This window comes from Pagrus major, chromosome 5, assembly GCF_040436345.1.
Source record: "Pagrus major chromosome 5, Pma_NU_1.0".
Taxonomy (NCBI): domain Eukaryota; kingdom Metazoa; phylum Chordata; class Actinopteri; order Spariformes; family Sparidae; genus Pagrus; species Pagrus major.
The window spans coordinates 28244515-28266966 of NC_133219.1; the positions used below are offsets into that span (position 1 = coordinate 28244515).

Below are 22452 nucleotides of genomic sequence, written 5' to 3' on the forward strand. Positions count from 1 at the left end.
TGTTTTCACATTTCCCAGGCTTTGGCTGTATGGAAAACAGCTGTCAGTGGATTGGTAAGCACTGACACATCATTGTCTCAGCAGTGTTTTCATTGATGCATTCAATTGGATCAAATAATTACATGTTTAGAGGAGGAAAATGTACCATATTTCCCTCTGAAATGGAATGAAGCAGTAGCATAAAACAGCATGAAGTGGAGACAGGAAGCGAAGGACTAGCCATTTACATTGCTCCACCTTAACAGACAGCCTGCATGATCGGAAAAGCAGAGACAGGCTGCTGTTTTTTTTCAACCCTCTGTCTCCACTGAAGAAGCTGCAGCGCCGCCTGGTGTCTGTAGAGAGAAGTCAAAAAGCTTACAGCACCTGGTATTCCCAGGCGGTCTCCCATCCAAGTACTAACCAGGCCCGACCCTGCTTAGCTTCCGAGATCGGACGAGATCGGGCGTGTTCAGAGTGGTATGGCCGTAAGCCACACGTGCACCCCGAAAAAGGCCTTTTGAAGATGCCCTCAGATGGCGTTTCATTGTTTTGCCTTGGAGTGCAGGTAGGGTACGTCCAGAAATAAAGCAAATCCTGTTACCAGGATGAAAAATGAGCCTTCATAGCAAGCTCTGCCGTCAGCTGTTTTCACATTTCCCAGGCTTTGGCTGTATGGAAAACAGCTGTCAGTGGATTGGTAAGCACTGACACATCATTGTCTCAGCAGTGTTTTCATTGATGCATTCAATTGGATCAAATAATTACATGTTTAGAGGAGGAAAATGTACCATATTTCCCTCTGAAATGGAATGAAGCAGTAGCATAAAACAGCATGAAGTGGAGACAGGAAGCGAAGGACTAGCCATTTACATTGCTCCACCTTAACAGACAGCCTGCATGATCGGAAAAGCAGAGACAGGCTGCTGGTTTTTTTCAACCCTCTGTCTCCACTGAAGAAGCTGCAGCGCCGCCTGGTGTCTGTAGAGAGAAGTCAAAAAGCTTACAGCACCTGGTATTCCCAGGCGGTCTCCCATCCAAGTACTAACCAGGCCCGACCCTGCTTAGCTTCCGAGATCGGACGAGATCGGGCGTGTTCAGAGTGGTATGGCCGTAAGCCACACGTGCACCCCGAAAAAGGCCTTTTAAAGATGCCCTCAGATGGCGTTTCATTGTTTTGCCTTGGAGTGCAGGTAGGGTACGTCCAGAAATAAAGCAAATCCTGTTACCAGGATGAAAAATGAGCCTTCATAGCAAGCTCTGCCGTCACCTGTTTTCACATTTCCCAGGCTTTGGCTGTATGGAAAACAGCTGTCAGTGGATTGGTAAGCACTGACACATCATTGTCTCAGCAGTGTTTTCATTGATGCATTCGATTGGATCAAATAATTACATGTTTAGAGGAGGAAAATGTACCATATTTCCCTCTGAAATGGAATGAAGCAGTAGCATAAAACAGCATGAAGTGGAGACAGGAAGCGAAGGACTAGCCATTTACATTGCTCCACCTTAACAGACAGCCTGCATGATCGGAAAAGCAGAGACAGGCTGCTGGTTTTTTTCAACCCTCTGTCTCCACTGAAGAAGCTGCAGCGCCGCCTGGTGTCTGTAGAGAGAAGTCAAAAAGCTTACAGCACCTGGTATTCCCAGGCGGTCTCCCATCCAAGTACTAACCAGGCCCGACCCTGCTTAGCTTCCGAGATCGGACGAGATCGGGCGTGTTCAGAGTGGTATGGCCGTAAGCCACACGTGCACCCCGAAAAAGGCCTTTTGAAGATGCCCTCAGATGGCGTTTCATTGTTTTGCCTTGGAGTGCAGGTAGGGTACGTCCAGAAATAAAGCAAATCCTGTTACCAGGATTAAAAATGAGCCTTCATAGCAAGCTCTGCCGTCAGCTGTTTTCACATTTCCCAGGCTTTGGCTGTATGGAAAACAGCTGTCAGTGGATTGGTAAGCACTGACACATCATTGTCTCAGCAGTGTTTTCATTGATGCATTCAATTGGATCAAATAATTACATGTTTAGAGGAGGAAAATGTACCATATTTCCCTCTGAAATGGAATGAAGCAGTAGCATAAAACAGCATGAAGTGGAGACAGGAAGCGAAGGACTAGCCATTTACATTGCTCCACCTTAACAGACAGCCTGCATGATCGGAAAAGCAGAGACAGGCTGCTGGTTTTTTTCAACCCTCTGTCTCCACTGAAGAAGCTGCAGCGCCGCCTGGTGTCTGTAGAGAGAAGTCAAAAAGCTTACAGCACCTGGTATTCCCAGGCGGTCTCCCATCCAAGTACTAACCAGGCCCGACCCTGCTTAGCTTCCGAGATCGGACGAGATCCGGCGTGTTCAGAGTGGTATGGCCGTAAGCCGCACGTGCACCCCGAAAAAGGCCTTTTAAAGATGCCCTCAGATGGCGTTTCATTGTTTTGCCTTGGAGTGCAGGTAGGGTACGTCCAGAAATAAAGCAAATCCTGTTACCAGGATGAAAAATGAGCCTTCATAGCAAGCTCTGCCGTCACCTGTTTTCACATTTCCCAGGCTTTGGCTGTATGGAAAACAGCTGTCAGTGGATTGGTAAGCACTGACACATCATTGTCTCAGCAGTGTTTTCATTGATGCATTCGATTGGATCAAATAATTACATGTTTAGAGGAGGAAAATGTACCATATTTCCCTCTGAAATGGAATGAAGCAGTAGCATAAAACAGCATGAAGTGGAGACAGGAAGCGAAGGACTAGCCATTTACATTGCTCCACCTTAACAGACAGCCTGCATGATCGGAAAAGCAGAGACAGGCTGCTGTTTTTTTTCAACCCTCTGTCTCCACTGAAGAAGCTGCAGCGCCGCCTGGTGTCTGTAGAGAGAAGTCAAAAAGCTTACAGCACCTGGTATTCCCAGGCGGTCTCCCATCCAAGTACTAACCAGGCCCGACCCTGCTTAGCTTCCGAGATCGGACGAGATCGGGCGTGTTCAGAGTGGTATGGCCGTAAGCCACACGTGCACCCCGAAAAAGGCCTTTTGAAGATGCCCTCAGATGGCGTTTCATTGTTTTGCCTTGGAGTGCAGGTAGGGTACGTCCAGAAATAAAGCAAATCCTGTTACCAGGATGAAAAATGAGCCTTCATAGCAAGCTCTGCCGTCAGCTGTTTTCACATTTCCCAGGCTTTGGCTGTATGGAAAACAGCTGTCAGTGGATTGGTAAGCACTGACACATCATTGTCTCAGCAGTGTTTTCATTGATGCATTCAATTGGATCAAATAATTACATGTTTAGAGGAGGAAAATGTACCATATTTCCCTCTGAAATGGAATGAAGCAGTAGCATAAAACAGCATGAAGTGGAGACAGGAAGCGAAGGACTAGCCATTTACATTGCTCCACCTTAACAGACAGCCTGCATGATCGGAAAAGCAGAGACAGGCTGCTGGTTTTTTTCAACCCTCTGTCTCCACTGAAGAAGCTGCAGCGCCGCCTGGTGTCTGTAGAGAGAAGTCAAAAAGCTTACAGCACCTGGTATTCCCAGGCGGTCTCCCATCCAAGTACTAACCAGGCCCGACCCTGCTTAGCTTCCGAGATCGGACGAGATCGGGCGTGTTCAGAGTGGTATGGCCGTAAGCCACACGTGCACCCCGAAAAAGGCCTTTTAAAGATGCCCTCAGATGGCGTTTCATTGTTTTGCCTTGGAGTGCAGGTAGGGTACGTCCAGAAATAAAGCAAATCCTGTTACCAGGATGAAAAATGAGCCTTCATAGCAAGCTCTGCCGTCACCTGTTTTCACATTTCCCAGGCTTTGGCTGTATGGAAAACAGCTGTCAGTGGATTGGTAAGCACTGACACATCATTGTCTCAGCAGTGTTTTCATTGATGCATTCGATTGGATCAAATAATTACATGTTTAGAGGAGGAAAATGTACCATATTTCCCTCTGAAATGGAATGAAGCAGTAGCATAAAACAGCATGAAGTGGAGACAGGAAGCGAAGGACTAGCCATTTACATTGCTCCACCTTAACAGACAGCCTGCATGATCGGAAAAGCAGAGACAGGCTGCTGGTTTTTTTCAACCCTCTGTCTCCACTGAAGAAGCTGCAGCGCCGCCTGGTGTCTGTAGAGAGAAGTCAAAAAGCTTACAGCACCTGGTATTCCCAGGCGGTCTCCCATCCAAGTACTAACCAGGCCCGACCCTGCTTAGCTTCCGAGATCGGACGAGATCGGGCGTGTTCAGAGTGGTATGGCCGTAAGCCACACGTGCACCCCGAAAAAGGCCTTTTGAAGATGCCCTCAGATGGCGTTTCATTGTTTTGCCTTGGAGTGCAGGTAGGGTACGTCCAGAAATAAAGCAAATCCTGTTACCAGGATGAAAAATGAGCCTTCATAGCAAGCTCTGCCGTCAGCTGTTTTCACATTTCCCAGGCTTTGGCTGTATGGAAAACAGCTGTCAGTGGATTGGTAAGCACTGACACATCATTGTCTCAGCAGTGTTTTCATTGATGCATTCAATTGGATCAAATAATTACATGTTTAGAGGAGGAAAATGTACCATATTTCCCTCTGAAATGGAATGAAGCAGTAGCATAAAACAGCATGAAGTGGAGACAGGAAGCGAAGGACTAGCCATTTACATTGCTCCACCTTAACAGACAGCCTGCATGATCGGAAAAGCAGAGACAGGCTGCTGGTTTTTTTCAACCCTCTGTCTCCACTGAAGAAGCTGCAGCGCCGCCTGGTGTCTGTAGAGAGAAGTCAAAAAGCTTACAGCACCTGGTATTCCCAGGCGGTCTCCCATCCAAGTACTAACCAGGCCCGACCCTGCTTAGCTTCCGAGATCGGACGAGATCCGGCGTGTTCAGAGTGGTATGGCCGTAAGCCGCACGTGCACCCCGAAAAAGGCCTTTTAAAGATGCCCTCAGATGGCGTTTCATTGTTTTGCCTTGGAGTGCAGGTAGGGTACGTCCAGAAATAAAGCAAATCCTGTTACCAGGATGAAAAATGAGCCTTCATAGCAAGCTCTGCCGTCACCTGTTTTCACATTTCCCAGGCTTTGGCTGTATGGAAAACAGCTGTCAGTGGATTGGTAAGCACTGACACATCATTGTCTCAGCAGTGTTTTCATTGATGCATTCGATTGGATCAAATAATTACATGTTTAGAGGAGGAAAATGTACCATATTTCCCTCTGAAATGGAATGAAGCAGTAGCATAAAACAGCATGAAGTGGAGACAGGAAGCGAAGGACTAGCCATTTACATTGCTCCACCTTAACAGACAGCCTGCATGATCGGAAAAGCAGAGACAGGCTGCTGTTTTTTTTCAACCCTCTGTCTCCACTGAAGAAGCTGCAGCGCCGCCTGGTGTCTGTAGAGAGAAGTCAAAAAGCTTACAGCACCTGGTATTCCCAGGCGGTCTCCCATCCAAGTACTAACCAGGCCCGACCCTGCTTAGCTTCCGAGATCGGACGAGATCGGGCGTGTTCAGAGTGGTATGGCCGTAAGCCACACGTGCACCCCGAAAAAGGCCTTTTGAAGATGCCCTCAGATGGCGTTTCATTGTTTTGCCTTGGAGTGCAGGTAGGGTACGTCCAGAAATAAAGCAAATCCTGTTACCAGGATGAAAAATGAGCCTTCATAGCAAGCTCTGCCGTCAGCTGTTTTCACATTTCCCAGGCTTTGGCTGTATGGAAAACAGCTGTCAGTGGATTGGTAAGCACTGACACATCATTGTCTCAGCAGTGTTTTCATTGATGCATTCAATTGGATCAAATAATTACATGTTTAGAGGAGGAAAATGTACCATATTTCCCTCTGAAATGGAATGAAGCAGTAGCATAAAACAGCATGAAGTGGAGACAGGAAGCGAAGGACTAGCCATTTACATTGCTCCACCTTAACAGACAGCCTGCATGATCGGAAAAGCAGAGACAGGCTGCTGTTTTTTTTCAACCCTCTGTCTCCACTGAAGAAGCTGCAGCGCCGCCTGGTGTCTGTAGAGAGAAGTCAAAAAGCTTACAGCACCTGGTATTCCCAGGCGGTCTCCCATCCAAGTACTAACCAGGCCCGACCCTGCTTAGCTTCCGAGATCGGACGAGATCGGGCGTGTTCAGAGTGGTATGGCCGTAAGCCACACGTGCACCCCGAAAAAGGCCTTTTAAAGATGCCCTCAGATGGCGTTTCATTGTTTTGCCTTGGAGTGCAGGTAGGGTACGTCCAGAAATAAAGCAAATCCTGTTACCAGGATGAAAAATGAGCCTTCATAGCAAGCTCTGCCGTCACCTGTTTTCACATTTCCCAGGCTTTGGCTGTATGGAAAACAGCTGTCAGTGGATTGGTAAGCACTGACACATCATTGTCTCAGCAGTGTTTTCATTGATGCATTCGATTGGATCAAATAATTACATGTTTAGAGGAGGAAAATGTACCATATTTCCCTCTGAAATGGAATGAAGCAGTAGCATAAAACAGCATGAAGTGGAGACAGGAAGCGAAGGACTAGCCATTTACATTGCTCCACCTTAACAGACAGCCTGCATGATCGGAAAAGCAGAGACAGGCTGCTGTTTTTTTTCAACCCTCTGTCTCCACTGAAGAAGCTGCAGCGCCGCCTGGTGTCTGTAGAGAGAAGTCAAAAAGCTTACAGCACCTGGTATTCCCAGGCGGTCTCCCATCCAAGTACTAACCAGGCCCGACCCTGCTTAGCTTCCGAGATCGGACGAGATCGGGCGTGTTCAGAGTGGTATGGCCGTAAGCCACACGTGCACCCCGAAAAAGGCCTTTTGAAGATGCCCTCAGATGGCGTTTCATTGTTTTGCCTTGGAGTGCAGGTAGGGTACGTCCAGAAATAAAGCAAATCCTGTTACCAGGATGAAAAATGAGCCTTCATAGCAAGCTCTGCCGTCACCTGTTTTCACATTTCCCAGGCTTTGGCTGTATGGAAAACAGCTGTCAGTGGATTGGTAAGCACTGACACATCATTGTCTCAGCAGTGTTTTCATTGATGCATTCGATTGGATCAAATAATTACATGTTTAGAGGAGGAAAATGTACCATATTTCCCTCTGAAATGGAATGAAGCAGTAGCATAAAACAGCATGAAGTGGAGACAGGAAGCGAAGGACTAGCCATTTACATTGCTCCACCTTAACAGACAGCCTGCATGATCGGAAAAGCAGAGACAGGCTGCTGTTTTTTTTCAACCCTCTGTCTCCACTGAAGAAGCTGCAGCGCCGCCTGGTGTCTGTAGAGAGAAGTCAAAAAGCTTACAGCACCTGGTATTCCCAGGCGGTCTCCCATCCAAGTACTAACCAGGCCCGACCCTGCTTAGCTTCCGAGATCGGACGAGATCGGGCGTGTTCAGAGTGGTATGGCCGTAAGCCACACGTGCACCCCGAAAAAGGCCTTTTAAAGATGCCCTCAGATGGCGTTTCATTGTTTTGCCTTGGAGTGCAGGTAGGGTACGTCCAGAAATAAAGCAAATCCTGTTACCAGGATGAAAAATGAGCCTTCATAGCAAGCTCTGCCGTCACCTGTTTTCACATTTCCCAGGCTTTGGCTGTATGGAAAACAGCTGTCAGTGGATTGGTAAGCACTGACACATCATTGTCTCAGCAGTGTTTTCATTGATGCATTCGATTGGATCAAATAATTACATGTTTAGAGGAGGAAAATGTACCATATTTCCCTCTGAAATGGAATGAAGCAGTAGCATAAAACAGCATGAAGTGGAGACAGGAAGCGAAGGACTAGCCATTTACATTGCTCCACCTTAACAGACAGCCTGCATGATCGGAAAAGCAGAGACAGGCTGCTGGTTTTTTTCAACCCTCTGTCTCCACTGAAGAAGCTGCAGCGCCGCCTGGTGTCTGTAGAGAGAAGTCAAAAAGCTTACAGCACCTGGTATTCCCAGGCGGTCTCCCATCCAAGTACTAACCAGGCCCGACCCTGCTTAGCTTCCGAGATCGGACTAGATCGGGCGTGTTCAGAGTGGTATGGCCGTAAGCCACACGTGCACCCCGAAAAAGGCCTTTTAAAGATGCCCTCAGATGGCGTTTCATTGTTTTGCCTTGGAGTGCAGGTAGGGTACGTCCAGAAATAAAGCAAATCCTGTTACCAGGATGAAAAATGAGCCTTCATAGCAAGCTCTGCCGTCACCTGTTTTCACATTTCCCAGGCTTTGGCTGTATGGAAAACAGCTGTCAGTGGATTGGTAAGCACTGACACATCATTGTCTCAGCAGTGTTTTCATTGATGCATTCGATTGGATCAAATAATTACATGTTTAGAGGAGGAAAATGTACCATATTTCCCTCTGAAATGGAATGAAGCAGTAGCATAAAACAGCATGAAGTGGAGACAGGAAGCGAAGGACTAGCCATTTACATTGCTCCACCTTAACAGACAGCCTGCATGATCGGAAAAGCAGAGACAGGCTGCTGGTTTTTTTCAACCCTCTGTCTCCACTGAAGAAGCTGCAGCGCCGCCTGGTGTCTGTAGAGAGAAGTCAAAAAGCTTACAGCACCTGGTATTCCCAGGCGGTCTCCCATCCAAGTACTAACCAGGCCCGACCCTGCTTAGCTTCCGAGATCGGACGAGATCGGGCGTGTTCAGAGTGGTATGGCCGTAAGCCACACGTGCACCCCGAAAAAGGCCTTTTAAAGATGCCCTCAGATGGCGTTTCATTGTTTTGCCTTGGAGTGCAGGTAGGGTACGTCCAGAAATAAAGCAAATCCTGTTACCAGGATGAAAAATGAGCCTTCATAACAAGCTCTGCCGTCACCTGTTTTCACATTTCCCAGGCTTTGGCTGTATGGAAAACAGCTGTCAGTGGATTGGTAAGCACTGACACATCATTGTCTCAGCAGTGTTTTCATTGATGCATTCGATTGGATCAAATAATTACATGTTTAGAGGAGGAAAATGTACCATATTTCCCTCTGAAATGGAATGAAGCAGTAGCATAAAACAGCATGAAGTGGAGACAGGAAGCGAAGGACTAGCCATTTACATTGCTCCACCTTAACAGACAGCCTGCATGATCGGAAAAGCAGAGACAGGCTGCTGGTTTTTTTCAACCCTCTGTCTCCACTGAAGAAGCTGCAGCGCCGCCTGGTGTCTGTAGAGAGAAGTCAAAAAGCTTACAGCACCTGGTATTCCCAGGCGGTCTCCCATCCAAGTACTAACCAGGCCCGACCCTGCTTAGCTTCCGAGATCGGACGAGATCGGGCGTGTTCAGAGTGGTATGGCCGTAAGCCACACGTGCACCCCGAAAAAGGCCTTTTGAAGATGCCCTCAGATGGCGTTTCATTGTTTTGCCTTGGAGTGCAGGTAGGGTACGTCCAGAAATAAAGCAAATCCTGTTACCAGGATGAAAAATGAGCCTTCATAGCAAGCTCTGCCGTCACCTGTTTTCACATTTCCCAGGCTTTGGCTGTATGGAAAACAGCTGTCAGTGGATTGGTAAGCACTGACACATCATTGTCTCAGCAGTGTTTTCATTGATGCATTCGATTGGATCAAATAATTACATGTTTAGAGGAGGAAAATGTACCATATTTCCCTCTGAAATGGAATGAAGCAGTAGCATAAAACAGCATGAAGTGGAGACAGGAAGCGAAGGACTAGCCATTTACATTGCTCCACCTTAACAGACAGCCTGCATGATCGGAAAAGCAGAGACAGGCTGCTGGTTTTTTTCAACCCTCTGTCTCCACTGAAGAAGCTGCAGCGCCGCCTGGTGTCTGTAGAGAGAAGTCAAAAAGCTTACAGCACCTGGTATTCCCAGGCGGTCTCCCATCCAAGTACTAACCAGGCCCGACCCTGCTTAGCTTCCGAGATCGGACGAGATCGGGCGTGTTCAGAGTGGTATGGCCGTAAGCCACACGTGCACCCCGAAAAAGGCCTTTTGAAGATGCCCTCAGATGGCGTTTCATTGTTTTGCCTTGGAGTGCAGGTAGGGTACGTCCAGAAATAAAGCAAATCCTGTTACCAGGATGAAAAATGAGCCTTCATAGCAAGCTCTGCCGTCACCTGTTTTCACATTTCCCAGGCTTTGGCTGTATGGAAAACAGCTGTCAGTGGATTGGTAAGCACTGACACATCATTGTCTCAGCAGTGTTTTCATTGATGCATTCGATTGGATCAAATAATTACATGTTTAGAGGAGGAAAATGTACCATATTTCCCTCTGAAATGGAATGAAGCAGTAGCATAAAACAGCATGAAGTGGAGACAGGAAGCGAAGGACTAGCCATTTACATTGCTCCACCTTAACAGACAGCCTGCATGATCGGAAAAGCAGAGACAGGCTGCTGGTTTTTTTCAACCCTCTGTCTCCACTGAAGAAGCTGCAGCGCCGCCTGGTGTCTGTAGAGAGAAGTCAAAAAGCTTACAGCACCTGGTATTCCCAGGCGGTCTCCCATCCAAGTACTAACCAGGCCCGACCCTGCTTAGCTTCCGAGATCGGACGAGATCGGGCGTGTTCAGAGTGGTATGGCCGTAAGCCACACGTGCACCCCGAAAAAGGCCTTTTAAAGATGCCCTCAGATGGCGTTTCATTGTTTTGCCTTGGAGTGCAGGTAGGGTACGTCCAGAAATAAAGCAAATCCTGTTACCAGGATGAAAAATGAGCCTTCATAGCAAGCTCTGCCGTCACCTGTTTTCACATTTCCCAGGCTTTGGCTGTATGGAAAACAGCTGTCAGTGGATTGGTAAGCACTGACACATCATTGTCTCAGCAGTGTTTTCATTGATGCATTCGATTGGATCAAATAATTACATGTTTAGAGGAGGAAAATGTACCATATTTCCCTCTGAAATGGAATGAAGCAGTAGCATAAAACAGCATGAAGTGGAGACAGGAAGCGAAGGACTAGCCATTTACATTGCTCCACCTTAACAGACAGCCTGCATGATCGGAAAAGCAGAGACAGGCTGCTGTTTTTTTTCAACCCTCTGTCTCCACTGAAGAAGCTGCAGCGCCGCCTGGTGTCTGTAGAGAGAAGTCAAAAAGCTTACAGCACCTGGTATTCCCAGGCGGTCTCCCATCCAAGTACTAACCAGGCCCGACCCTGCTTAGCTTCCGAGATCGGACGAGATCGGGCGTGTTCAGAGTGGTATGGCCGTAAGCCACACGTGCACCCCGAAAAAGGCCTTTTGAAGATGCCCTCAGATGGCGTTTCATTGTTTTGCCTTGGAGTGCAGGTAGGGTACGTCCAGAAATAAAGCAAATCCTGTTACCAGGATGAAAAATGAGCCTTCATAGCAAGCTCTGCCGTCACCTGTTTTCACATTTCCCAGGCTTTGGCTGTATGGAAAACAGCTGTCAGTGGATTGGTAAGCACTGACACATCATTGTCTCAGCAGTGTTTTCATTGATGCATTCGATTGGATCAAATAATTACATGTTTAGAGGAGGAAAATGTACCATATTTCCCTCTGAAATGGAATGAAGCAGTAGCATAAAACAGCATGAAGTGGAGACAGGAAGCGAAGGACTAGCCATTTACATTGCTCCACCTTAACAGACAGCCTGCATGATCGGAAAAGCAGAGACAGGCTGCTGTTTTTTTTCAACCCTCTGTCTCCACTGAAGAAGCTGCAGCGCCGCCTGGTGTCTGTAGAGAGAAGTCAAAAAGCTTACAGCACCTGGTATTCCCAGGCGGTCTCCCATCCAAGTACTAACCAGGCCCGACCCTGCTTAGCTTCCGAGATCGGACGAGATCGGGCGTGTTCAGAGTGGTATGGCCGTAAGCCACACGTGCACCCCGAAAAAGGCCTTTTGAAGATGCCCTCAGATGGCGTTTCATTGTTTTGCCTTGGAGTGCAGGTAGGGTACGTCCAGAAATAAAGCAAATCCTGTTACCAGGATGAAAAATGAGCCTTCATAGCAAGCTCTGCCGTCAGCTGTTTTCACATTTCCCAGGCTTTGGCTGTATGGAAAACAGCTGTCAGTGGATTGGTAAGCACTGACACATCATTGTCTCAGCAGTGTTTTCATTGATGCATTCAATTGGATCAAATAATTACATGTTTAGAGGAGGAAAATGTACCATATTTCCCTCTGAAATGGAATGAAGCAGTAGCATAAAACAGCATGAAGTGGAGACAGGAAGCGAAGGACTAGCCATTTACATTGCTCCACCTTAACAGACAGCCTGCATGATCGGAAAAGCAGAGACAGGCTGCTGTTTTTTTTCAACCCTCTGTCTCCACTGAAGAAGCTGCAGCGCCGCCTGGTGTCTGTAGAGAGAAGTCAAAAAGCTTACAGCACCTGGTATTCCCAGGCGGTCTCCCATCCAAGTACTAACCAGGCCCGACCCTGCTTAGCTTCCGAGATCGGACGAGATCGGGCGTGTTCAGAGTGGTATGGCCGTAAGCCACACGTGCACCCCGAAAAAGGCCTTTTAAAGATGCCCTCAGATGGCGTTTCATTGTTTTGCCTTGGAGTGCAGGTAGGGTACGTCCAGAAATAAAGCAAATCCTGTTACCAGGATGAAAAATGAGCCTTCATAGCAAGCTCTGCCGTCACCTGTTTTCACATTTCCCAGGCTTTGGCTGTATGGAAAACAGCTGTCAGTGGATTGGTAAGCACTGACACATCATTGTCTCAGCAGTGTTTTCATTGATGCATTCGATTGGATCAAATAATTACATGTTTAGAGGAGGAAAATGTACCATATTTCCCTCTGAAATGGAATGAAGCAGTAGCATAAAACAGCATGAAGTGGAGACAGGAAGCGAAGGACTAGCCATTTACATTGCTCCACCTTAACAGACAGCCTGCATGATCGGAAAAGCAGAGACAGGCTGCTGTTTTTTTTCAACCCTCTGTCTCCACTGAAGAAGCTGCAGCGCCGCCTGGTGTCTGTAGAGAGAAGTCAAAAAGCTTACAGCACCTGGTATTCCCAGGCGGTCTCCCATCCAAGTACTAACCAGGCCCGACCCTGCTTAGCTTCCGAGATCGGACGAGATCGGGCGTGTTCAGAGTGGTATGGCCGTAAGCCACACGTGCACCCCGAAAAAGGCCTTTTGAAGATGCCCTCAGATGGCGTTTCATTGTTTTGCCTTGGAGTGCAGGTAGGGTACGTCCAGAAATAAAGCAAATCCTGTTACCAGGATGAAAAATGAGCCTTCATAGCAAGCTCTGCCGTCACCTGTTTTCACATTTCCCAGGCTTTGGCTGTATGGAAAACAGCTGTCAGTGGATTGGTAAGCACTGACACATCATTGTCTCAGCAGTGTTTTCATTGATGCATTCGATTGGATCAAATAATTACATGTTTAGAGGAGGAAAATGTACCATATTTCCCTCTGAAATGGAATGAAGCAGTAGCATAAAACAGCATGAAGTGGAGACAGGAAGCGAAGGACTAGCCATTTACATTGCTCCACCTTAACAGACAGCCTGCATGATCGGAAAAGCAGAGACAGGCTGCTGGTTTTTTTCAACCCTCTGTCTCCACTGAAGAAGCTGCAGCGCCGCCTGGTGTCTGTAGAGAGAAGTCAAAAAGCTTACAGCACCTGGTATTCCCAGGCGGTCTCCCATCCAAGTACTAACCAGGCCCGACCCTGCTTAGCTTCCGAGATCGGACGAGATCGGGCGTGTTCAGAGTGGTATGGCCGTAAGCCACACGTGCACCCCGAAAAAGGCCTTTTGAAGATGCCCTCAGATGGCGTTTCATTGTTTTGCCTTGGAGTGCAGGTAGGGTACGTCCAGAAATAAAGCAAATCCTGTTACCAGGATGAAAAATGAGCCTTCATAGCAAGCTCTGCCGTCACCTGTTTTCACATTTCCCAGGCTTTGGCTGTATGGAAAACAGCTGTCAGTGGATTGGTAAGCACTGACACATCATTGTCTCAGCAGTGTTTTCATTGATGCATTCGATTGGATCAAATAATTACATGTTTAGAGGAGGAAAATGTACCATATTTCCCTCTGAAATGGAATGAAGCAGTAGCATAAAACAGCATGAAGTGGAGACAGGAAGCGAAGGACTAGCCATTTACATTGCTCCACCTTAACAGACAGCCTGCATGATCGGAAAAGCAGAGACAGGCTGCTGGTTTTTTTCAACCCTCTGTCTCCACTGAAGAAGCTGCAGCGCCGCCTGGTGTCTGTAGAGAGAAGTCAAAAAGCTTACAGCACCTGGTATTCCCAGGCGGTCTCCCATCCAAGTACTAACCAGGCCCGACCCTGCTTAGCTTCCGAGATCGGACGAGATCGGGCGCGTTCAGAGTGGTATGGCCGTAAGCCACACGTGCACCCCGAAAAAGGCCTTTTAAAGATGCCCTCAGATGGCGTTTCATTGTTTTGCCTTGGAGTGCAGGTAGGGTACCTCCAGAAATAAAGCAAATCCTGTTACCAGGATGAAAAATGAGCCTTCATAACAAGCTCTGCCGTCACCTGTTTTCACATTTCCCAGGCTTTGGCTGTATGGAAAACAGCTGTCAGTGGATTGGTAAGCACTGACACATCATTGTCTCAGCAGTGTTTTCATTGATGCATTCGATTGGATCAAATAATTACATGTTTAGAGGAGGAAAATGTACCATATTTCCCTCTGAAATGGAATGAAGCAGTAGCATAAAACAGCATGAAGTGGAGACAGGAAGCGAAGGACTAGCCATTTACATTGCTCCACCTTAACAGACAGCCTGCATGATCGGAAAAGCAGAGACAGGCTGCTGGTTTTTTTCAACCCTCTGTCTCCACTGAAGAAGCTGCAGCGCCGCCTGGTGTCTGTAGAGAGAAGTCAAAAAGCTTACAGCACCTGGTATTCCCAGGCGGTCTCCCATCCAAGTACTAACCAGGCCCGACCCTGCTTAGCTTCCGAGATCGGACGAGATCGGGCGTGTTCAGAGTGGTATGGCCGTAAGCCACACGTGCACCCCGAAAAAGGCCTTTTGAAGATGCCCTCAGATGGCGTTTCATTGTTTTGCCTTGGAGTGCAGGTAGGGTACGTCCAGAAATAAAGCAAATCCTGTTACCAGGATGAAAAATGAGCCTTCATAGCAAGCTCTGCCGTCACCTGTTTTCACATTTCCCAGGCTTTGGCTGTATGGAAAACAGCTGTCAGTGGATTGGTAAGCACTGACACATCATTGTCTCAGCAGTGTTTTCATTGATGCATTCGATTGGATCAAATAATTACATGTTTAGAGGAGGAAAATGTACCATATTTCCCTCTGAAATGGAATGAAGCAGTAGCATAAAACAGCATGAAGTGGAGACAGGAAGCGAAGGACTAGCCATTTACATTGCTCCACCTTAACAGACAGCCTGCATGATCGGAAAAGCAGAGACAGGCTGCTGGTTTTTTTCAACCCTCTGTCTCCACTGAAGAAGCTGCAGCGCCGCCTGGTGTCTGTAGAGAGAAGTCAAAAAGCTTACAGCACCTGGTATTCCCAGGCGGTCTCCCATCCAAGTACTAACCAGGCCCGACCCTGCTTAGCTTCCGAGATCGGACGAGATCGGGCGTGTTCAGAGTGGTATGGCCGTAAGCCACACGTGCACCCCGAAAAAGGCCTTTTGAAGATGCCCTCAGATGGCGTTTCATTGTTTTGCCTTGGAGTGCAGGTAGGGTACGTCCAGAAATAAAGCAAATCCTGTTACCAGGATGAAAAATGAGCCTTCATAGCAAGCTCTGCCGTCACCTGTTTTCACATTTCCCAGGCTTTGGCTGTATGGAAAACAGCTGTCAGTGGATTGGTAAGCACTGACACATCATTGTCTCAGCAGTGTTTTCATTGATGCATTCGATTGGATCAAATAATTACATGTTTAGAGGAGGAAAATGTACCATATTTCCCTCTGAAATGGAATGAAGCAGTAGCATAAAACAGCATGAAGTGGAGACAGGAAGCGAAGGACTAGCCATTTACATTGCTCCACCTTAACAGACAGCCTGCATGATCGGAAAAGCAGAGACAGGCTGCTGGTTTTTTTCAACCCTCTGTCTCCACTGAAGAAGCTGCAGCGCCGCCTGGTGTCTGTAGAGAGAAGTCAAAAAGCTTACAGCACCTGGTATTCCCAGGCGGTCTCCCATCCAAGTACTAACCAGGCCCGACCCTGCTTAGCTTCCGAGATCGGACGAGATCGGGCGCGTTCAGAGTGGTATGGCCGTAAGCCACACGTGCACCCCGAAAAAGGCCTTTTAAAGATGCCCTCAGATGGCGTTTCATTGTTTTGCCTTGGAGTGCAGGTAGGGTACCTCCAGAAATAAAGCAAATCCTGTTACCAGGATGAAAAATGAGCCTTCATAACAAGCTCTGCCGTCACCTGTTTTCACATTTCCCAGGCTTTGGCTGTATGGAAAACAGCTGTCAGTGGATTGGTAAGCACTGACACATCATTGTCTCAGCAGTGTTTTCATTGATGCATTCGATTGGATCAAATAATTACATGTTTAGAGGAGGAAAATGTACCATATTTCCCTCTGAAATGGAATGAAGCAGTAGCATAAAACAGCATGAAGTGGAGACAGGAAGCGAAGGACTAGCCATTTACATTGCTCCACCTTAACAGACAGCCTGCATGATCGGAAAAGCAGAGACAGGCTGCTGGTTTTTTTCAACCCTCTGTCTCCACTGAAGAAGCTGCAGCGCCGCCTGGTGTCTGTAGAGAGAAGTCAAAAAGCTTACAGCACCTGGTATTCCCAGGCGGTCTCCCATCCAAGTACTAACCAGGCCCGACCCTGCTTAGCTTCCGAGATCGGACGAGATCGGGCGTGTTCAGAGTGGTATGGCCGTAAGCCACACGTGCACCCCGAAAAAGGCCTTTTGAAGATGCCCTCAGATGGCGTTTCATTGTTTTGCCTTGGAGTGCAGGTAGGGTACGTCCAGAAATAAAGCAAATCCTGTTACCAGGATGAAAAATGAGCCTTCATAGCAAGCTCTGCCGTCACCTGTTTTCACATTTCCCAGGCTTTGGCTGTATGGAAAACAGCTGTCAGTGGATTGGTAAGCACTGACACATCATTGTCTCAGCAGTGTTTTCATTGATGCATTCGATTGGATCAAATAATTACATGTTTAGAGGAGGAAAATGTACCATATTTCCCTCTGAAATGGAATGAAGCAGTAGCATAAAACAGCATGAAGTGGAGACAGGAAGCGAAGGACTAGCCATTTACATTGCTCCACCTTAACAGACAGCCTGCATGATCGGAAAAGCAGAGACAGGCTGCTGGTTTTTTTCAACCCTCTGTCTCCACTGAAGAAGCTGCAGCGCCGCCTGGTGTCTGTAGAGAGAAGTCAAAAAGCTTACAGCACCTGGTATTCCCAGGCGGTCTCCCATCCAAGTACTAACCAGGCCCGACCCTGCTTAGCTTCCGAGATCGGACGAGATCGGGCGTGTTCAGAGTGGTATGGCCGTAAGCCACACGTGCACCCCGAAAAAGGCCTTTTAAAGATGCCCTCAGATGGCGTTTCATTGTTTTGCCTTGGAGTGCAGGTAGGGTACGTCCAGAAATAAGGCAAATCCTGTTACCAGGATGAAAAATGAGCCTTCATAGCAAGCTCTGCCGTCAGCTGTTTTCACATTTCCCAGGCTTTGGCTGTATGGAAAACAGCTGTCAGTGGATTGGTAAGCACTGACACATCATTGTCTCAGCAGTGTTTTCATTGATGCATTCGATTGGATCAAATAATTACATGTTTAGAGGAGGAAAATGTACCATATTTCCCTCTGAAATGGAATGAAGCAGTAGCATAAAACAGCATGAAGTGGAGACAGGAAGCGAAGGACTAGCCATTTACATTGCTCCACCTTAACAGACAGCCTGCATGATCGGAAAAGCAGAGACAGGCTGCTGGTTTTTTTCAACCCTCTGTCTCCACTGAAGAAGCTGCAGCGCCGCCTGGTGTCTGTAGAGAGAAGTCAAAAAGCTTACAGCACCTGGTATTCCCAGGCGGTCTCCCATCCAAGTACTAACCAGGCCCGACCCTGCTTAGCTTCCGAGATCGGACGAGATCGGGCGTGTTCAGAGTGGTATGGCCGTAAGCCACACGTGCACCCCGAAAAAGGCCTTTTAAAGATGCCCTCAGATGGCGTTTCATTGTTTTGCCTTGGAGTGCAGGTAGGGTACGTCCAGAAATAAAGCAAATCCTGTTACCAGGATGAAAAATGAGCCTTCATAGCAAGCTCTGCCGTCACCTGTTTTCACATTTCCCAGGCTTTGGCTGTATGGAAAACAGCTGTCAGTGGATTGGTAAGCACTGACACATCATTGTCTCAGCAGTGTTTTCATTGATGCATTCGATTGGATCAAATAATTACATGTTTAGAGGAGGAAAATGTACCATATTTCCCTCTGAAATGGAATGAAGCAGTAGCATAAAACAGCATGAAGTGGAGACAGGAAGCGAAGGACTAGCCATTTACATTGCTCCACCTTAACAGACAGCCTGCATGATCGGAAAAGCAGAGACAGGCTGCTGGTTTTTTTCAACCCTCTGTCTCCACTGAAGAAGCTGCAGCGCCGCCTGGTGTCTGTAGAGAGAAGTCAAAAAGCTTACAGCACCTGGTATTCCCAGGCGGTCTCCCATCCAAGTACTAACCAGGCCCGACCCTGCTTAGCTTCCGAGATCGGACGAGATCGGGCGTGTTCAGAGTGGTATGGCCGTAAGCCACACGTGCACCCCGAAAAAGGCCTTTTGAAGATGCCCTCAGATGGCGTTTCATTGTTTTGCCTTGGAGTGCAGGTAGGGTACGTCCAGAAATAAAGCAAATCCTGTTACCAGGATGAAAAATGAGCCTTCATAGCAAGCTCTGCCGTCACCTGTTTTCACATTTCCCAGGCTTTGGCTGTATGGAAAACAGCTGTCAGTGGATTGGTAAGCACTGACACATCATTGTCTCAGCAGTGTTTTCATTGATGCATTCGATTGGATCAAATAATTACATGTTTAGAGGAGGAAAATGTACCATATTTCCCTCTGAAATGGAATGAAGCAGTAGCATAAAACAGCATGAAGTGGAGACAGGAAGCGAAGGACTAGCCATTTACATTGCTCCACCTTAACAGACAGCCTGCATGATCGGAAAAGCAGAGACAGGCTGCTGGTTTTTTTCAACCCTCTGTCTCCACTGAAGAAGCTGCAGCGCCGCCTGGTGTCTGTAGAGAGAAGTCAAAAAGCTTACAGCACCTGGTATTCCCAGGCGGTCTCCCATCCAAGTACTAACCAGGCCCGACCCTGCTTAGCTTCCGAGATCGGACGAGATCGGGCGTGTTCAGAGTGGTATGGCCGTAAGCCACACGTGCACCCCGAAAAAGGCCTTTTGAAGATGCCCTCAGATGGCGTTTCATTGTTTTGCCTTGGAGTGCAGGTAGGGTACGTCCAGAAATAAAGCAAATCCTGTTACCAGGATGAAAAATGAGCCTTCATAGCAAGCTCTGCCGTCACCTGTTTTCACATTTCCCAGGCTTTGGCTGTATGGAAAACAGCTGTCAGTGGATTGGTAAGCACTGACACATCATTGTCTCAGCAGTGTTTTCATTGATGCATTCGATTGGATCAAATAATTACATGTTTAGAGGAGGAAAATGTACCATATTTCCCTCTGAAATGGAATGAAGCAGTAGCATAAAACAGCATGAAGTGGAGACAGGAAGCGAAGGACTAGCCATTTACATTGCTCCACCTTAACAGACAGCCTGCATGATCGGAAAAGCAGAGACAGGCTGCTGGTTTTTTTCAACCCTCTGTCTCCACTGAAGAAGCTGCAGCGCCGCCTGGTGTCTGTAGAGAGAAGTCAAAAAGCTTACAGCACCTGGTATTCCCAGGCGGTCTCCCATCCAAGTACTAACCAGGCCCGACCCTGCTTGGCTTCCGAGATCGGACGAGATCGGGCGTGTTCAGAGTGGTATGGCCGTAAGCCACACGTGCACCCCGAAAAAGGCCTTTTGAAGATGCCCTCAGATGGCGTTTCATTGTTTTGCCTTGGAGTGCAGGTAGGGTACGTCCAGAAATAAAGCAAATCCTGTTACCAGGATGAAAAATGAGCCTTCATAGCAAGCTCTGCCGTCACCTGTTTTCACATTTCCCAGGCTTTGGCTGTATGGAAAACAGCTGTCAGTGGATTGGTAAGCACTGACACATCATTGTCTCAGCAGTGTTTTCATTGATGCATTCGATTGGATCAAATAATTACATGTTTAGAGGAGGGAAATGTACCATATTTCCCTCTGAAATGGAATGAAGCAGTAGCATAAAACAGCATGAAGTGGAGACAGGAAGCGAAGGACTAGCCATTTACATTGCTCCACCTTAACAGACAGCCTGCATGATCGGAAAAGCAGAGACAGGCTGCTGGTTTTTTTCAACCCTCTGTCTCCACTGAAGAAGCTGCAGCGCCGCCTGGTGTCTGTAGAGAGAAGTCAAAAAGCTTACAGCACCTGGTATTCCCAGGCGGTCTCCCATCCAAGTACTAACCAGGCCCGACCCTGCTTAGCTTCCGAGATCGGACGAGATCGGGCGTGTTCAGAGTGGTATGGCCGTAAGCCACACGTGCACCCCGAAAAAGGCCTTTTGAAGATGCCCTCAGATGGCGTTTCATTGTTTTGCCTTGGAGTGCAGGTAGGGTACGTCCAGAAATAAAGCAAATCCTGTTACCAGGATGAAAAATGAGCCTTCATAGCAAGCTCTGCCGTCACCTGTTTTCACATTTCCCAGGCTTTGGCTGTATGGAAAACAGCTGTCAGTGGATTGGTAAGCACTGACACATCATTGTCTCAGCAGTGTTTTCATTGATGCATTCGATTGGATCAAATAATTACATGTTTAGAGGAGGGAAATGTACCATATTTCCCTCTGAAATGGAATGAAGCAGTAGCATAAAACAGCATGAAGTGGAGACAGGAAGCGAAGGACTAGCCATTTACATTGCTCCACCTTAACAGACAGCCTGCATGATCGGAAAAGCAGAGACAGGCTGCTGGTTTTTTTCAACCCTCTGTCTCCACTGAAGAAGCTGCAGCGCCGCCTGGTGTCTGTAGAGAGAAGTCAAAAAGCTTACAGCACCTGGTATTCCCAGGCGGTCTCCCATCCAAGTACTAACCAGGCCCGACCCTGCTTAGCTTCCGAGATCGGACGAGATCGGGCGTGTTCAGAGTGGTATGGCCGTAAGCCACACGTGCACCCCGAAAAAGGCCTTTTAAAGATGCCCTCAGATGGCGTTTCATTGTTTTGCCTTGGAGTGCAGGTAGGGTACGTCCAGAAATAAAGCAAATCCTGTTACCAGGATGAAAAATGAGCCTTCATAGCAAGCTCTGCCGTCACCTGTTTTCACATTTCCCAGGCTTTGGCTGTATGGAAAACAGCTGTCAGTGGATTGGTAAGCACTGACACATCATTGTCTCAGCAGTGTTTTCATTGATGCATTCGATTGGATCAAATAATTACATGTTTAGAGGAGGAAAATGTACCATATTTCCCTCTGAAATGGAATGAAGCAGTAGCATAAAACAGCATGAAGTGGAGACAGGAAGCGAAGGACTAGCCATTTACATTGCTCCACCTTAACAGACAGCCTGCATGATCGGAAAAGCAGAGACAGGCTGCTGGTTTTTTTCAACCCTCTGTCTCCACTGAAGAAGCTGCAGCGCCGCCTGGTGTCTGTAGAGAGAAGTCAAAAAGCTTACAGCACCTGGTATTCCCAGGCGGTCTCCCATCCAAGTACTAACCAGGCCCGACCCTGCTTAGCTTCCGAGATCGGACGAGATCGGGCGTGTTCAGAGTGGTATGGCCGTAAGCCACACGTGCACCCCGAAAAAGGCCTTTTGAAGATGCCCTCAGATGGCGTTTCATTGTTTTGCCTTGGAGTGCAGGTAGGGTACGTCCAGAAATAAAGCAAATCCTGTTACCAGGATGAAAAATGAGCCTTCATAGCAAGCTCTGCCGTCACCTGTTTTCACATTTCCCAGGCTTTGGCTGTATGGAAAACAGCTGTCAGTGGATTGGTAAGCACTGACACATCATTGTCTCAGCAGTGTTTTCATTGATGCATTCGATTGGATCAAATAATTACATGTTTAGAGGAGGGAAATGTACCATATTTCCCTCTGAAATGGAATGAAGCAGTAGCATAAAACAGCATGAAGTGGAGACAGGAAGCGAAGGACTAGCCATTTACATTGCTCCACCTTAACAGACAGCCTGCATGATCGGAAAAGCAGAGACAGGCTGCTGGTTTTTTTCAACCCTCTGTCTCCACTGAAGAAGCTGCAGCGCCGCCTGGTGTCTGTAGAGAGAAGTCAAAAAGCTTACAGCACCTGGTATTCCCAGGCGGTCTCCCATCCAAGTACTAACCAGGCCCGACCCTGCTTAGCTTCCGAGATCGGACGAGATCGGGCGTGTTCAGAGTGGTATGGCCGTAAGCCACACGTGCACCCCGAAAAAGGCCTTTTGAAGATGCCCTCAGATGGCGTTTCATTGTTTTGCCTTGGAGTGCAGGTAGGGTACGTCCAGAAATAAAGCAAATCC

The 22452-nt window shown here is 47.7% G+C and overlaps 36 non-coding genes across 36 annotated transcripts; all 36 read right to left on the minus strand.

Annotated features, from left to right (window-relative positions):
• Positions 1 to 354: 354 nt before the first annotated feature.
• Positions 355 to 473, minus strand: LOC140997224 (5S ribosomal RNA). The gene has a single exon (XR_012179178.1). It is a non-coding gene; the product is annotated as a 5S ribosomal RNA (ribosomal RNA).
• Positions 474 to 979: 506 nt separating this feature from the next.
• On the minus strand, positions 980 to 1098 carry LOC140997225 (5S ribosomal RNA). Its single transcript, XR_012179179.1, has one exon. It is a non-coding gene; the product is annotated as a 5S ribosomal RNA (ribosomal RNA).
• A 506-nt stretch (positions 1099 to 1604) lies between these two features.
• LOC140997226 (5S ribosomal RNA) lies at positions 1605 to 1723 on the minus strand. Its single transcript, XR_012179180.1, has one exon. It is a non-coding gene; the product is annotated as a 5S ribosomal RNA (ribosomal RNA).
• Positions 1724 to 2229: 506 nt separating this feature from the next.
• LOC140997423 (5S ribosomal RNA) lies at positions 2230 to 2348 on the minus strand. The gene has a single exon (XR_012179365.1). It is a non-coding gene; the product is annotated as a 5S ribosomal RNA (ribosomal RNA).
• A 506-nt stretch (positions 2349 to 2854) lies between these two features.
• On the minus strand, positions 2855 to 2973 carry LOC140997227 (5S ribosomal RNA). The gene has a single exon (XR_012179181.1). It is a non-coding gene; the product is annotated as a 5S ribosomal RNA (ribosomal RNA).
• Positions 2974 to 3479: 506 nt separating this feature from the next.
• LOC140997228 (5S ribosomal RNA) lies at positions 3480 to 3598 on the minus strand. Its single transcript, XR_012179182.1, has one exon. It is a non-coding gene; the product is annotated as a 5S ribosomal RNA (ribosomal RNA).
• Positions 3599 to 4104: 506 nt separating this feature from the next.
• Positions 4105 to 4223, minus strand: LOC140997231 (5S ribosomal RNA). Its single transcript, XR_012179184.1, has one exon. It is a non-coding gene; the product is annotated as a 5S ribosomal RNA (ribosomal RNA).
• A 506-nt stretch (positions 4224 to 4729) lies between these two features.
• On the minus strand, positions 4730 to 4848 carry LOC140997424 (5S ribosomal RNA). Its single transcript, XR_012179366.1, has one exon. It is a non-coding gene; the product is annotated as a 5S ribosomal RNA (ribosomal RNA).
• Positions 4849 to 5354: 506 nt separating this feature from the next.
• LOC140997232 (5S ribosomal RNA) lies at positions 5355 to 5473 on the minus strand. The gene has a single exon (XR_012179185.1). It is a non-coding gene; the product is annotated as a 5S ribosomal RNA (ribosomal RNA).
• A 506-nt stretch (positions 5474 to 5979) lies between these two features.
• On the minus strand, positions 5980 to 6098 carry LOC140997233 (5S ribosomal RNA). Its single transcript, XR_012179186.1, has one exon. It is a non-coding gene; the product is annotated as a 5S ribosomal RNA (ribosomal RNA).
• A 506-nt stretch (positions 6099 to 6604) lies between these two features.
• Positions 6605 to 6723, minus strand: LOC140997234 (5S ribosomal RNA). The gene has a single exon (XR_012179187.1). It is a non-coding gene; the product is annotated as a 5S ribosomal RNA (ribosomal RNA).
• A 506-nt stretch (positions 6724 to 7229) lies between these two features.
• Positions 7230 to 7348, minus strand: LOC140997235 (5S ribosomal RNA). Its single transcript, XR_012179188.1, has one exon. It is a non-coding gene; the product is annotated as a 5S ribosomal RNA (ribosomal RNA).
• Positions 7349 to 7854: 506 nt separating this feature from the next.
• On the minus strand, positions 7855 to 7973 carry LOC140997417 (5S ribosomal RNA). The gene has a single exon (XR_012179360.1). It is a non-coding gene; the product is annotated as a 5S ribosomal RNA (ribosomal RNA).
• A 506-nt stretch (positions 7974 to 8479) lies between these two features.
• Positions 8480 to 8598, minus strand: LOC140997236 (5S ribosomal RNA). The gene has a single exon (XR_012179189.1). It is a non-coding gene; the product is annotated as a 5S ribosomal RNA (ribosomal RNA).
• A 506-nt stretch (positions 8599 to 9104) lies between these two features.
• On the minus strand, positions 9105 to 9223 carry LOC140997237 (5S ribosomal RNA). The gene has a single exon (XR_012179190.1). It is a non-coding gene; the product is annotated as a 5S ribosomal RNA (ribosomal RNA).
• Positions 9224 to 9729: 506 nt separating this feature from the next.
• LOC140997238 (5S ribosomal RNA) lies at positions 9730 to 9848 on the minus strand. Its single transcript, XR_012179191.1, has one exon. It is a non-coding gene; the product is annotated as a 5S ribosomal RNA (ribosomal RNA).
• Positions 9849 to 10354: 506 nt separating this feature from the next.
• On the minus strand, positions 10355 to 10473 carry LOC140997239 (5S ribosomal RNA). Its single transcript, XR_012179192.1, has one exon. It is a non-coding gene; the product is annotated as a 5S ribosomal RNA (ribosomal RNA).
• Positions 10474 to 10979: 506 nt separating this feature from the next.
• LOC140997240 (5S ribosomal RNA) lies at positions 10980 to 11098 on the minus strand. The gene has a single exon (XR_012179193.1). It is a non-coding gene; the product is annotated as a 5S ribosomal RNA (ribosomal RNA).
• Positions 11099 to 11604: 506 nt separating this feature from the next.
• LOC140997242 (5S ribosomal RNA) lies at positions 11605 to 11723 on the minus strand. The gene has a single exon (XR_012179195.1). It is a non-coding gene; the product is annotated as a 5S ribosomal RNA (ribosomal RNA).
• A 506-nt stretch (positions 11724 to 12229) lies between these two features.
• Positions 12230 to 12348, minus strand: LOC140997243 (5S ribosomal RNA). Its single transcript, XR_012179196.1, has one exon. It is a non-coding gene; the product is annotated as a 5S ribosomal RNA (ribosomal RNA).
• Positions 12349 to 12854: 506 nt separating this feature from the next.
• On the minus strand, positions 12855 to 12973 carry LOC140997244 (5S ribosomal RNA). The gene has a single exon (XR_012179197.1). It is a non-coding gene; the product is annotated as a 5S ribosomal RNA (ribosomal RNA).
• A 506-nt stretch (positions 12974 to 13479) lies between these two features.
• LOC140997245 (5S ribosomal RNA) lies at positions 13480 to 13598 on the minus strand. The gene has a single exon (XR_012179198.1). It is a non-coding gene; the product is annotated as a 5S ribosomal RNA (ribosomal RNA).
• A 506-nt stretch (positions 13599 to 14104) lies between these two features.
• LOC140996947 (5S ribosomal RNA) lies at positions 14105 to 14223 on the minus strand. The gene has a single exon (XR_012178917.1). It is a non-coding gene; the product is annotated as a 5S ribosomal RNA (ribosomal RNA).
• A 506-nt stretch (positions 14224 to 14729) lies between these two features.
• On the minus strand, positions 14730 to 14848 carry LOC140997246 (5S ribosomal RNA). The gene has a single exon (XR_012179199.1). It is a non-coding gene; the product is annotated as a 5S ribosomal RNA (ribosomal RNA).
• A 506-nt stretch (positions 14849 to 15354) lies between these two features.
• On the minus strand, positions 15355 to 15473 carry LOC140997248 (5S ribosomal RNA). The gene has a single exon (XR_012179201.1). It is a non-coding gene; the product is annotated as a 5S ribosomal RNA (ribosomal RNA).
• A 506-nt stretch (positions 15474 to 15979) lies between these two features.
• On the minus strand, positions 15980 to 16098 carry LOC140996959 (5S ribosomal RNA). Its single transcript, XR_012178928.1, has one exon. It is a non-coding gene; the product is annotated as a 5S ribosomal RNA (ribosomal RNA).
• A 506-nt stretch (positions 16099 to 16604) lies between these two features.
• Positions 16605 to 16723, minus strand: LOC140997249 (5S ribosomal RNA). The gene has a single exon (XR_012179202.1). It is a non-coding gene; the product is annotated as a 5S ribosomal RNA (ribosomal RNA).
• A 506-nt stretch (positions 16724 to 17229) lies between these two features.
• LOC140997250 (5S ribosomal RNA) lies at positions 17230 to 17348 on the minus strand. The gene has a single exon (XR_012179203.1). It is a non-coding gene; the product is annotated as a 5S ribosomal RNA (ribosomal RNA).
• A 506-nt stretch (positions 17349 to 17854) lies between these two features.
• Positions 17855 to 17973, minus strand: LOC140997251 (5S ribosomal RNA). Its single transcript, XR_012179204.1, has one exon. It is a non-coding gene; the product is annotated as a 5S ribosomal RNA (ribosomal RNA).
• A 506-nt stretch (positions 17974 to 18479) lies between these two features.
• Positions 18480 to 18598, minus strand: LOC140997252 (5S ribosomal RNA). Its single transcript, XR_012179205.1, has one exon. It is a non-coding gene; the product is annotated as a 5S ribosomal RNA (ribosomal RNA).
• A 506-nt stretch (positions 18599 to 19104) lies between these two features.
• LOC140997254 (5S ribosomal RNA) lies at positions 19105 to 19223 on the minus strand. The gene has a single exon (XR_012179207.1). It is a non-coding gene; the product is annotated as a 5S ribosomal RNA (ribosomal RNA).
• A 506-nt stretch (positions 19224 to 19729) lies between these two features.
• On the minus strand, positions 19730 to 19848 carry LOC140997387 (5S ribosomal RNA). The gene has a single exon (XR_012179331.1). It is a non-coding gene; the product is annotated as a 5S ribosomal RNA (ribosomal RNA).
• Positions 19849 to 20354: 506 nt separating this feature from the next.
• LOC140997255 (5S ribosomal RNA) lies at positions 20355 to 20473 on the minus strand. The gene has a single exon (XR_012179208.1). It is a non-coding gene; the product is annotated as a 5S ribosomal RNA (ribosomal RNA).
• A 506-nt stretch (positions 20474 to 20979) lies between these two features.
• LOC140997257 (5S ribosomal RNA) lies at positions 20980 to 21098 on the minus strand. The gene has a single exon (XR_012179209.1). It is a non-coding gene; the product is annotated as a 5S ribosomal RNA (ribosomal RNA).
• Positions 21099 to 21604: 506 nt separating this feature from the next.
• Positions 21605 to 21723, minus strand: LOC140997258 (5S ribosomal RNA). The gene has a single exon (XR_012179210.1). It is a non-coding gene; the product is annotated as a 5S ribosomal RNA (ribosomal RNA).
• Positions 21724 to 22229: 506 nt separating this feature from the next.
• Positions 22230 to 22348, minus strand: LOC140997259 (5S ribosomal RNA). Its single transcript, XR_012179211.1, has one exon. It is a non-coding gene; the product is annotated as a 5S ribosomal RNA (ribosomal RNA).
• Positions 22349 to 22452: the final 104 nt, after the last annotated feature.